Below are 13,328 nucleotides of genomic sequence, written 5' to 3'. Positions count from 1 at the left end.
TATGTAACTGGGCTTGATGAAATCAGCATTTCTCTTGCTTCCCTGTGCGTAGGGAAGCTCAGTTTTAGTCACAGTAGCTCCCACAAGTGTCTCCTCAGTGTGTTCCCATTTCCTTAGAAACAGTGTATTTGCTGGGAGAAAAGTGCATTACTGTGCGCTTTCACCGTTCAGCAAATACATGTGTAGAAGCACAGCGCTAGCAGAAACGACCGTTTCTCGACGTTTTCTAACTCAGGGAACAAGTTGCACACTTCTGAGATGCATTTGGGCAACTTTGTCAGAAATGAGTTTTTTGCCTAAAGAGACATGCCTATTTGCGCAGTAGTACAGATTCTGAGTATGTAACTGGGCTTGATGAAATCAGCATTTCTCTTGCTTCCCTGTGCGTAGGGAAGCTCAGTTTTAGTCACAGTAGCTCCCACAAGTGTCTCCTCAGTGTGTTCCCATTTGCTTAGACACAGTGTATTTGCTGGGAGAAAAGTGCATTACTGTGCGCTTTCACCGTTCCGCAAATACATGTGTAGAAGCACAGCGCTAGCAGAAACGACCGTTTCTCGACGTTTTCTAACTCAGGGAACAAGTTGCACACTTCTGAGATGCATTTGGGCAACTTTGTCCGAAATGAGTTTTTTGCCTAAAGAGACATGCCTATTTGCGCAGTAGTACAGATTCTGAGTATGTAACTGGGCTTGATGAAATCAGCATTTCTCTTGCTTCCCTGTGCGTAGGGAAGCTCAGTTTTAGTCACAGTAGCTCCCACAAGTGTCTCCTCAGTGTGTTCCCATTTCCTTAGACACAGTGTATTTGCTGGGAGAAAAGTGCATTACTGTGCGCTTTCACCGTTCAGCAAATACATGTGTAGAAGCACAGTGCTAGCAGAAAGGACCATTTCTCGACGTTTTCTAACTCAGGGAACAAGTTGCACACTTCTGAGATGCATTTGGGCAACTTTGTCAGAAATGAGTTTTTTGCCTAAAGAGACATGCCTATTTGCGCAGTAGTACAGATTCTGAGTATGTAACTGGGCTTGATGAAATCAGCATTTCTCTTGCTTCCCTGTGCGTAGGGAAGCTCAGTTTTAGTCACAGTAGCTCCCACAAGTGTCTCCTCAGTGTGTTCCCATTTGCTTAGACACAGTGTATTTGCTGGGAGAAAAGTGCATTACTGTGCGCTTTCACCGTTCAGCAAATACATGTGTAGAAGCACAGTGCTAGCAGAAACGACCGTTTCTCGACGTTTTCTAACTCAGGGAACCAGTTGCACACTTCTGAGATGCATTTGGGCAACTTTGTCAGAAATGAGTTTTTTGCCTAAAGAGACATGCCTATTTGCGCAGTAGTACAGATTCTGAGTATGTAATTGGGCTTGATGAAATCAGCATTTCTCTTGCTTCTCTGTGCGTAGGGAAGCTCAGTTTTAGTCACAGTAGCTCCCACAAGTGTCTCCTCAGTGTGTACCCATTTCCTTAGACACAGTGTATTTGCTGGGAGAAAAGTGCATTACTGTGCGCTTTCACCGTTCAGCAAATACATGTGTAGAAGCACAGCGCTAGCAGAAACGACCGTTTCTCGACGTTTTTTAACTCAGGGAACAAGTTGCACACTTCTGAGATGCATTTGGGCAACTTTGTCAGAAATGAGTTTTTTAGCTAAAGAGACATGCCTATTTGCGCAGTAGTACAGATTCTGAGTATGTAACTGGGCTTGATGAAATCAGCATTTCTCTTGCTTCCCTGTGCATAGGGAAGCTCAGTTTTAGTCACAGTAGCTCCCACAAGTGTCTCCTCAGTGTGTTCCCATTTGCTTAGACACAGTGTATTTGCTGGGAGAAAAGTGCATTACTGTGCGCTTTCACCGTTCAGCAAATACATGTGTAGAAGCACAGCGCTAGCAGAAACGACCGTTTCTCGACGTTTTCTAACTCAGGGAACAAGTTGCACACTTCTGAGATGCATTTGGGCAACTTTGTCAGAAATGAGTTTTTTGCCTAAAAAGACATGCCTATTTGCGCAGTAGTACAGATTCTGAGTATGTAACTGGGCTTGATGAAATCAGCATTTCTCTTGCTTCCCTGTGCGTAGGGAAGCTCAGTTTTAGTCACAGTAGCTCCCACAAGTGTCTCCTCAGTGTGTTCCCATTTCCTTAGACACAGTGTATTTGCTGGGAGAAAAGTGCATTACTGTGCGCTTTCACCGTTCAGCAAATACATGTGTAGAAGCACAGCGCTAGCAGAAATGACCGTTTCTCGATGTTTTCTAACTCAGGGAACAAGTTGCACACTTCTGAGATGCATTTGGGCAACTTTGTCAGAAATGAGTTTTTTGCCTAAAGAGACATGCCTATTTGTGCAGTAGTACAGATTCTGAGTATGTAACTGGGCTTGATGAAATCAGCATTTCTCTTGCTTCCCTGTGCGTAGGGAAGCTCAGTTTTAGTCACAGTAGCTCCCACAAGTGTCTCCTCAGTGTGACCCATTTCCTTAGACACAGTGTATTTGCTGGGAGAAAAGTGCATTACTGTGCGCTTTCACCGTTCAGCAAATACATGTGTAGAAGCACAGCGCTAGCAGAAACGACCGTTTCTCGACGTTTTCTAACTCAGGGAACAAGTTGCACACTTCTGAGATGCATTTGGGCAACTTTGTCAGAAATGAGTTTTTTGCCTGAAGAGACATGCCTATTTGCGCAGTAGTACAGATTCTGAGTATGTAACTGGGCTTGATGAAATCAGCATTTCTCTTGCTTCCCTGTGCGTAGGGAAGCTCAGTTTTAGTCACAGTAGCTCCCACAAGTGTCTCCTCAGTGTGTTCCCATTTGCTTAGACACAGTGTATTTGCTGGGAGAAAAGTGCATTACTGTGCGCTTTCACCGTTCAGCAAATACATGTGTAGAAGCACAGTGCTAGCAGAAACGACCGTTTCTCGACGTTTTCTAACTCAGGGAACCAGTTGCACACTTCTGAGATGCATTTGGGCAACTTTGTCAGAAATGAGTTTTTTGCCTAAAGAGACATGCCTATTTGCGCAGTAGTACAGATTCTGAGTATGTAACTGGGCTTGATGAAATCAGCATTTCTCTTGCTTCCCTGTGCGTAGGGAAGCTCAGTTTTAGTCACAGTAGCTCCCACAAGTGTCTCCTCAGTGTGTTCCCATTTGCTTAGACACAGTGTATTTGCTGGGAGAAAAGTGCATTACTGTGCGCTTTCACCGTTCAGCAAATACATGTGTAGAAGCACAGTGCTAGCAGAAACGACCGTTTCTCGACGTTTTCTAACTCAGGGAACAAGTTGCACACTTCTGAGATGCATTTGGGCAACTTTGTCAGAAATGAGTTTTTTGCCTAAAGAGACATGCCTATTTGCGCAGTAGTACAGATTCTGAGTATGTAACTGGGCTTGATGAAATCAGCATTTCTCTTGCTTCCCTGTGCGTAGGGAAGCTCAGTTTTAGTCACAGTAGCTCCCACAAGTGTCTCCTCAGTGTGTTCCCATTTCCTTAGACACAGTGTATTTGCTGGGAGAAAAGTGCATTACTGTGCGCTTTCACCGTTCAGCAAATACATGTGTAGAAGCACAGTGCTAGCAGAAAGGACCATTTCTCGACGTTTTCTAACTCAGGGAACAAGTTGCACACTTCTGAGATGCATTTGGGCAACTTTGTCCGAAATGAGTTTTTTGCCTAAAGAGACATGCCTATTTGCGCAGTAGTACAGATTCTGAGTATGTAACTGGGCTTGATGAAATCAGCATTTCTCTTGCTTCCCTGTGCGTAGGGAAGCTCAGTTTTAGTCACAGTAGCTCCCACAAGTGTCTCTTCAGTGTGTTCCCATTTGCTTAGACACAGTGTATTTGCTGGGAGAAAAGTGCATTACTGTGCGCTTTCACCGTTCAGCAAATACATGTGTAGAAGCACAGTGCTAGCAGAAACGACCGTTTCTCGACGTTTTCTAACTCAGGGAACCAGTTGCACACTTCTGAGATGCATTTGGGCAACTTTGTCAGAAATGAGTTTTTTGCCTAAAGAGACATGCCTATTTGCGCAGTAGTACAGATTCTGAGTATGTAACTGGGCTTGATGAAATCAGCATTTCTCTTGCTTCCCTGTGCGTAGGGAAGCTCAGTTTTAGTCACAGTAGCTCCCACAAGTGTCTCCTCAGTGTGTTCCCATTTCCTTAGACACAGTGTATTTGCTGGGAGAAAAGTGCATTACTGTGCGCTTTCACCGTTCAGCAAATACATGTGTAGAAGCACAGCGCTAGCAGAAACGACCGTTTCTCGACGTTTTCTAACTCAGGGAACAAGTTGCACACTTCTGAGATGCATTTGGGCAACTTTGTCAGAAATGAGTTTTTTGCCTAAAAAGACATGCCTATTTGCGCAGTAGTACAGATTCTGAGTATGTAACTGGGCTTGATGAAATCAGCATTTCTCTTGCTTCCCTGTGCGTAGGGAAGCTCAGTTTTAGTCACAGTAGCTCCCACAAGTGTCTCCTCAGTGTGTTCCCATTTCCTTAGACACAGTGTATTTGCTGGGAGAAAAGTGCATTACTGTGCGCTTTCACCGTTCAGCAAATACATGTGTAGAAGCACAGCGCTAGCAGAAATGACCGTTTCTCGATGTTTTCTAACTCAGGGAACAAGTTGCACACTTCTGAGATGCATTTGGGCAACTTTGTCAGAAATGAGTTTTTTGCCTAAAGAGACATGCCTATTTGTGCAGTAGTACAGATTCTGAGTATGTAACTGGGCTTGATGAAATCAGCATTTCTCTTGCTTCCCTGTGCGTAGGGAAGCTCAGTTTTAGTCACAGTAGCTCCCACAAGTGTCTCCTCAGTGTGACCCATTTCCTTAGACACAGTGTATTTGCTGGGAGAAAAGTGCATTACTGTGCGCTTTCACCGTTCAGCAAATACATGTGTAGAAGCACAGCGCTAGCTGAAACGACCGTTTCTCGACGTTTTCTAACTCATGGAACAAGTTGCACACTTCTGAGATGCATTTGGGCAACTTTGTCAGAAATGAGTTTTTTGCCTAAAGAGACATGCCTATTTGCGCAGTAGTACAGATTCTGAGTATGTAACTGGGCTTGATGAAATCAGCATTTCTCTTGCTTCCCTGTGCGTAGGGAAGCTCAGTTTTAGTCACAGTAGCTCCCACAAGTGTCTCCTCAGTGTGTTCCCATTTGCTTAGACACAGTGTATTTGCTGGGAGAAAAGTGCATTACTGTGCGCTTTCACCGTTCAGCAAATACATGTGTAGAAGCACAGTGCTAGCAGAAACGACCGTTTCTCGACGTTTTCTAACTCAGGGAACCAGTTGCACACTTCTGAGATGCATTTGGGCAACTTTGTCAGAAATGAGTTTTTTGCCTAAAGAGACATGCCTATTTACGCAGTAGTACAGATTCTGAGTATGTAACTGGGCTTGATGAAATCAGCAATTCTCTTGCTTCCCTGTGCGTAGGGAAGCTCAGTTTTAGTCACAGTAGCTCCCACAAGTGTCTCCTCAGTGTGTTCCCATTTGCTTAGACACAGTGTATTTGCTGGGAGAAAAGTGCATTACTATGCGCTTTCACCGTTCAGCAAATACATGTGTAGAAGCACAGCGCTAGCAGAAACGACCGTTTCTCGACGTTTTCTAACTCAGGGAACAAGTTGCACACTTCTGAGATGCATTTGGGCAACTTTGTCAGAAATGAGTTTTTTGCCTAAAGAGACATGCCTATTTGCGCAGTAGTACAGATTCTGAGTATGTAACTGGGCTTGATGAAATCAGCATTTCTCTTGCTTCCCTGTGCGTAGGGAAGCTCAGTTTTAGTCACAGTAGCTCCCACAAGTGTCTCCTCAGTGTGTTCCCATTTCCTTAGACACAGTGTATTTGCTGGGAGAAAAGTGCATTACTGTGCGCTTTCACCGTTCAGCAAATACATGTGTAGAAGCACAGCGCTAGCAGAAACGACCGTTTCTCGATGTTTTCTAACTCAGGGAACAAGTTGCACACTTCTGAGATGCATTTGGGCAACTTTGTCAGAAATGAGTTTTTTGCCTAAAGAGACATGCCTATTTGTGCAGTAGTACAGATTCTGAGTATGTAACTGGGCTTGATGAAATCAGCATTTCTCTTGCTTCCCTGTGCGTAGGGAAGCTCAGTTTTAGTCACAGTAGCTCCCACAAGTGTCTCCTCAGTGTGACCCATTTCCTTAGACACAGTGTATTTGCTGGGAGAAAAGTGCATTACTGTGCGCTTTCACCGTTCAGCAAATACATGTGTAGAAGCACAGTGCTAGCAGAAACGACCGTTTCTCGACATTTTCTAACTCAGGGAACCAGTTGCACACTTCTGAGATGCATTTGGGCAACTTTGTCAGAAATGAGTTTTTTGCCTAAAGAGACATGCCTATTTGCGCAGTAGTACAGATTCTGAGTATGTAACTGGGCTTGATGAAATCAGCATTTCTCTTGCTTCCCTGTGCGTAGGGAAGCTCAGTTTTAGTCACAGTAGCTCCCACAAGTGTCTCCTCAGTGTGTTCCCATTTGCTTAGACACAGTGTATTTGCTGGGAGAAAAGTGCATTACTGTGCACTTTCACCGTTCAACAAATACATGTGTAGAAGCACAGTGCTAGCAGAAACGACCGTTTCTCGACGTTTTCTAACTCAGGGAACCAGTTGCACACTTCTGAGATGCATTTGGGCAACTTTGTCAGAAATGAGTATTTTGCCGACAGAGACATGCCTATTTGCGCAGTAGTACAGATTCTGAGTATGTAACTGGGCTTGATGAAATCAGCATTTCTCTTGCTTCCCTGTGCGTAGGGAAGCTCAGTTTTAGTCACAGTAGCTCCCACAAGTGTCTCCTCAGTGTGACCCATTTCCTTAGACACAGTGTATTTGCTGGGAGAAAAGTGCATTACTGTGCGCTTTCACCGTTCCGCAAATACATGTGTAGAAGCACAGCGCTAGCAGAAAAGACCGTTTCTCGACGTTTTCTAACTCAGGGAACAAGTTGCACACTTCTGAGATGCATTTGGGCAACTTTGTCAGAAATGAGTTTTTTGCCTAAAGAGACATGCCTATTTGCGCAGTAGTACAGATTCTGAGTATGTAACTGGGCTTGATGAAATCAGCATTTCTCTTGCTTCCCTGTGCGTAAGGAAGCTCAGTTTTAGTCACAGTAGCTCCCACAAGTGTCTCCTCAGTGTGTTCCCATTTCCTTAGACACAGTGTATTTGCTGGGAGAAAAGTGCATTACTGTGCCCTTTCACCGTTCAGCAAATACATGTGTAGAAGCACAGCGCTAGCAGAAACGACCGTTTCTCGACGTTTTCTAACTCAGGGAACAAGTTGCACACTTCTGAGATGTATTTGGGCAACTTTGTCAGAAATGAGTTTTTTGCCTAAAGAGACATGCCTATTTGCGCAGTAGTACAGATTCTGAGTATGTAACTGGGCTTGATGAAATCAGCATTTCTCTTGCTTCCCTGTGCGTAGGGAAGCTCAGTTTTAGTCACAGTAGCTCCCACAAGTGTCTCCTCAGTGTGTTCCCATTTCCTTAGACACAGTGTATTTGCTGGGAGAAAAGTGCATTACTGTGCGCTTTCACCGTTCAGCAAATACATGTGTAGAAGCACAGCGCTAGCAGAAACGACCGTTTCTCGACGTTTTCTAACTCAGGGAACAAGTTGCACACTTCTGAGATGCATTTGGGCAACTTTGTCCGAAATGAGTTTTTTGCCTAAAGAGACATGCCTATTTGCGCAGTAGTACAGATTCTGAGTATGTAACTGGGCTTGATGAAATCAGCATTTCTCTTGCTTCCCTGTGCGTAGGGAAGCTCAGTTTTAGTCACAGTAGCTCCCACAAGTGTCTCCTCAGTGTGTTCCCATTTGCTTAGACACAGTGTATTTGCTGGGAGAAAAGTGCATTACTGTGCGCTTTCACCGTTCAGCAAATACATGTGTAGAAGCACAGCGCTAGCAGAAACGACCGTTTCTCGACGTTTTCTAACTCAGGGAACAAGTTGCACACTTCTGAGATGCATTTGGGCAACTTTGTCAGAAATGAGTTTTTTGCCTAAAGAGACATGCCTATTTGCGCAGTAGTACAGATTCTGAGTATGTAACTGGGCTTGATGAAATCAACATTTCTCTTGCTTCCCTGTGCGTAGGCAAGCTCAGTTTTGGTCACAGTAGCTCCCACAAGTGTCTCCTCAGTGTGTACCCATTTCCTTAGAAATATTGTATTTGCTGGGAGAAAAGTGCATTACTGTGCGCTTTCACCGTTCAGCAAGTACATGTGTAGAAGCACAGCGCTAGCAGAAACGACCGTTTCTCGACGTTTTCTAACTCAGGGAACAAGTTGCACACTTCTGAGATGCATTTGGGCAACTTTGTCAGAAATGAGTTTTTTGCCTAAAGAGACATGCCTATTTGCGCAGTAGTACAGATTCTGAGTATGTAACTGGGCGTGATGAAATCAGCATTTCTCTTGCTTCCCTGTGCGTAGGGAAGCTCAGTTTTAGTCACAGTAGCTCCCACAAGTGTCTCCTCAGTGTGTTCCCATTTCCTTAGAAACAGTGTATTTGCTGGGAGAAAAGTGCATTACTGTGCGCTTTCACCGTTCAGCAAATACATGTGTAGAAGCACAGCGCTAGCAGAAACGACCGTTTCTCGACGTTTTCTAACTCAGGGAACAAGTTGCACACTTCTGAGATGCAATTGGGCAACTTTGTCAGAAATGAGTTTTTTGCCTAAAGAGACGTGCCTATTTGCGCAGTAGTACAGATTCTGAGTATGTAACTGGGCTTGATGAAATCAGCATTTCTCTTGCTTCCCTGTGCTTACGGAAGCTCACTTTTAGTAACAGTAGCTCCCACAAGTGTCTCCTCAGTGTGTTCCCATTTCCTTAGACACAGTGTATTTGCTGGGAGAAAAGTGCATTACTGTGCGCATTCACCGTTCAGCAAATACATGTGTAGAAGCACAGCGCCAGCAGAAACGAACGTTTCTCGACGTTTTCTAACTCAGGGAACAAGTTGCACACTTCTGAGATGCATTTGGGCAACTTTGTCAGAAATGAGTTTTTTGCCTAAAGAGACATGCCTATTTGCGCAGTAGTAAAGATTCTGAGTATGTAACTGGGCTTGATGAAATCAGCATTTCTCTTGCTTCCCTGTGCGTAGGGAAGCTCAGTTTTAGTCACAGTAGCTCCCACAAGTGTCTCCTCAGTGTGTTCCCATTTCCTTAGAAACAGTGTATTTGCTGGGAGAAAAGTGCATTACTGTGCGCTTTCACCGTTCAGCAAGTACATGTGTAGAAGCACAGCGCTAGAAGAAACGAACGTTTCTCGACTTTTTCTAACTCAGGGAACAAGTTACACACTTCTGAGATGCATTTGGGCAACTTTGTCCGAAATGAGTTTTTTGCCTAAAGAGACATGCCTATTTGCGCAGTAGTACAGATTCTGAGTATGTAACTGGGCTTGATGAAATCAGCATTTCTCTTGCTTCCCTGTGCGTAGGGAAGCTCAGTTTTAGTCACAGTAGCTCCCACAAGTGTCTCCTCAGTGTGTTCCCATTTCCTTAGAAACAGTGTATTTGCTGGGAGAAAAGTGCATTACTGTGCGCTTTCACCGTTCAGCAAGTACATGTGTAGAAGCACAGCGCTAGCAGAAACGACCGTTTCTCGACGTTTTCTAACTCAGGGAACCAGTTGCACACTTCTGAGATGCATTTGAGCAACTTTGTCAGAAATGAGTTTTTTACCTAAAGAGACATGCCTATTTGCGCAGTAGTACAGATTCTGAGTATGTAACTGGGCTTGATGAAATCAGCATTTCTCTTGCTTCCCTGTGCGTACGGAAGCTCAGTTTTAGTCACAGTAGCTCCCACAAGTGTCTCCTCAGTGTGTTCCCATTTCCTTAGAAACAGTGTATTTGCTGGGAGAAAAGTGCATTACTGTGCGCTTTCACCGTTCAGCAAGTACATGTGTAGAAGCACAGCGCTAGCAGAAACGAACGTTTCTCGACGTTTTCTAACTCAGGGAACAAGTTGCACACTTCTGAGTGCATTTGGGCAACTTTGTCAGAAATGAGTTTTTTGCCTAAAGAGACGTGCCTAATTGCGCATTAGTACAGATTCTGAGTATGTAACTGGGCTTGATGAAATCAGCATTTCTCTTGCTTCCCTGTGCGTAGGGAAGCTCAGTTTTAGTCACAGTAGCTCCCACAAGTGTCTCCTCAGTGTGTTCCCATTTCCTTAGAAACAGTGTATTAGCTAGGAGAAAAGTGCATTACTGTGCGCTTTCACCGTTCAGCAAGTCCATGTGTAGAAGCACAGCGCTAGCAGAAACGAACGTTTCTCGACGTTTTCTAACTCAGGGAACAAGTTGCACACTTCTGAGATGCATTTGGGCAACTTTGTCTGAAATGAGGTTTTTGCCTAAAGAGACATGCGTATTTGCGCAGTAGTACAGATTCTGAGTATGTAACTGGGCTTGACGAAATCAGCATTTCTCTTGCTTCCCTGTGCGTAGGGAAGCTCAGTTTTAGTCACCGTAGCTCCCACAAGTGTCTCCTTAGTGTGTTCCCATTTCCTTAGAAACAGTGTATTTGCTGGGAGAAAAGTGCATTACTGTGCACTTTCACCGTTCAGCAAATACATGTGTAGATGCACAGCGCTAGCAGAAACGAACGTTTCTCGTCGTTTTCTAACTTAGAGAACAAGTTGCACACTTCCGAGATGCATTTTGGCAACTTTGTCAGAAATGAGTTTTTTGCCTAAAGAGACATGCCTATTTGCGCAGCAGTACAGATTCTGAGTATGTAACTGGGCTTGATGAAATCAGCATTTCTCTTGCTTCCCTGTGCGTAGGGAAGCTCAGTTTTAGTCACAGTTGCTCCCACAAGTGTCTCCTCAGTGTGTTCCCATTTCCTTAGAAACAGTGTATTTGCTGGGAGAAAAGTGCATTACTGTGCGCTTTCACCGTTCAGCAAGTACATGTGTAGAAGCACAGCGCTAGCAGAAACGAACGTTTCTCGACGTTTTCTAACTCAGGGAACAAGTTGCACACTTCTGAGATGCATTTGGGCAACTTTGTCCGAAATGAGTTGTCTGCCTACAGAGACATGCCTATTTGCGCAGTAGTACAGATTCTGAGTATGTAACTGGGCTTGACGAAATCAGCATTTCTCTTGCTTCCCTGTGCGTAGGGAAGCTCAGTTTTAGTCACCGTAGCTCCCACAAGTGTCTCCTCAGTGTGTTCCCATTTCCTTAGAAACAGTGTATTTGCTGGGAGAAAAGTGCATTACTGTGCGCTTTCACCGTTCAGCAAGTACATGTGTAGATGCACAGCGCTAGCAGAAACACACGTTTCTCGACGTTTTCTAACTCAGAGAACAACTTGCACACTTCTGAGATGCATTTGGGCAACTTTGTCAGAAATGAGTTTTTTGCCTAAAGAGACATGCCTATTTGCGCAGTAGTACAGATTCTGAGTATGTAACTGGGCTTGATGAAATCAGCATTTCTCTTGCTTCCCTGTGCGTAGGGAAGCTCAGTTTTAGTCACAGTAGCTCCCACAAGTGTCTCCTCAGTGTGTTCCCATTTCCTTAGAAACAGTGTATTTGCTGGGAGAAAACTGCATTACTGTGCGCTTTCACCGTTCAGCAAGTACATGTGTAGAAGCACAGCGCTAGCAGAAACGACCGTTTCTCGACGTTTTCTAACTCAGGGAACAAGTAGCACACTTCTGAGATGCATTTGAGCAACTTTGTCAGAAATGAGTTTTTTGCCTAAAGAGACATGCCTATTTGCGCAGTAGTACAGATTCTGAGTATGTAACTGGTCTTGATGAAATCAGCATTTCTCTTGCTTCCCTGTGCGTAGGGAAGCTCAGCTTTAGTCACAGTAGCTCCCACAAGTGTCTCCTCAGTGTGTTCCCATTTCCTTAGAAACAGTGTATTTGCTGGGAGAAAAGTGCATTACTGTGCGCTTTCACCGTTCAGCAAGTACATGTGTAGAAGCACAGCGCTAGCAGAAACGAACGTTTCTCGACGTTTTCTAACTCAGGGAACAAGTTGCACACTTCTGAGATGCATTTGGGCAACTTTGTCCGAAATGAGTTGTCTGCCTACAGAGACATGCCTATTTGCGCAGTAGTACAGATTCTGAGTATGTAACTGGGCTTGACGAAATCAGCATTTCTCTTGCTTCCCTGTGCGTAGGGAAGCTCAGTTTTAGTCACCGTAGCTCCCACAAGTGTCTCCTCAGTGTGTTCCCATTTCCTTAGAAACAGTGTATTTGCTGGGAGAAAAGTGCATTACTGTGCGCTTTCACCGTTCAGCAAGTACATGTGTAGATGCACAGCGCTAGCAGAAACACACGTTTCTCGACGTTTTCTAACTCAGAGAACAAGTTGCACACTTCTGAGATGCATTTGGGCAACTTTGTCAGAAATGAGTTTTTTGCCTACAGAGACATGCCTATTTGCCCAGTAGTACAGATTCTGAGTATGTAACTGGGCTTGATGAAATCAGCATTTCTCTTGCTTCCCTGTGCGTAGGGAAGCTCAGTTTTAGTCACCGTAGCTCCCACAAGTGTCTCCTCAGTGTGTTCCCATTTCCTTAGAAACAGTGTATTTGCTGGGAGAAAAGTGCATTACTGTGCGCCTTCACCGTTCAGCAAGTACATGTGTAGATGCACAGCGCTGGCAGAAACGCACGTTTCTCGACGTTTTCTAACTCAGAGAACAAGTTGCACACTTCTGAGATGCATTTGGGCAACTTTGTCAGAAATGAGTTTTTTGCCTAGAGAGACATGCCTATTTGCGCAGTAGTACAGATTCTGAGTATGTAACTGGGCTTGACGAAATCAGCATTTCTCTTGTTTCCCTGTGCGTAGGGAAGCTCAGTTTTAGTCACCGTAGCTCCCACAAGTGTCTCCTCAGTGTGTTCCCATTTCCTTAGAAACAGTGTATTTGCTGGGAGAAAAGTGCATTACTGTGCGCTTTCACCGTTCAGCAAGTACATGTGTAGAAGCACAGCGCTAGCAGAAACGACCGTTTCTCGACGTTTTCTAACTCAGGGAACAAGTTGCACACTTCTGAGATGCATTTGGGCAACTTTGTCAGAAATGAGTTTTTTGCCTAAAGAGACATGCCTATTTGCGCAGTAGTACAGATTCTGAGTATGTAACTGGGCTTGATGAAATCAGCATTTCTCTTGCTTCCCTGTGCGTAGGGAAGCTCAGTTTTAGTCACAGTAGCTCCCACAAGTGTCTCCTCAGTGTGTTCCCATTTCCTTAGAAACAGTGTATTTGCTGGGAGAAAAGTGCATTAC

This window comes from Acomys minous (genome assembly GCF_964271855.1).
Source record: "Acomys minous genome assembly, contig: SUPER_13_unloc_1, whole genome shotgun sequence".
Lineage (NCBI taxonomy): Eukaryota > Metazoa > Chordata > Mammalia > Rodentia > Muridae > Acomys > Acomys minous.
The sequence above is the reverse complement of the archived record's forward strand: the minus strand, read 5'-3'. Positions refer to the sequence as shown.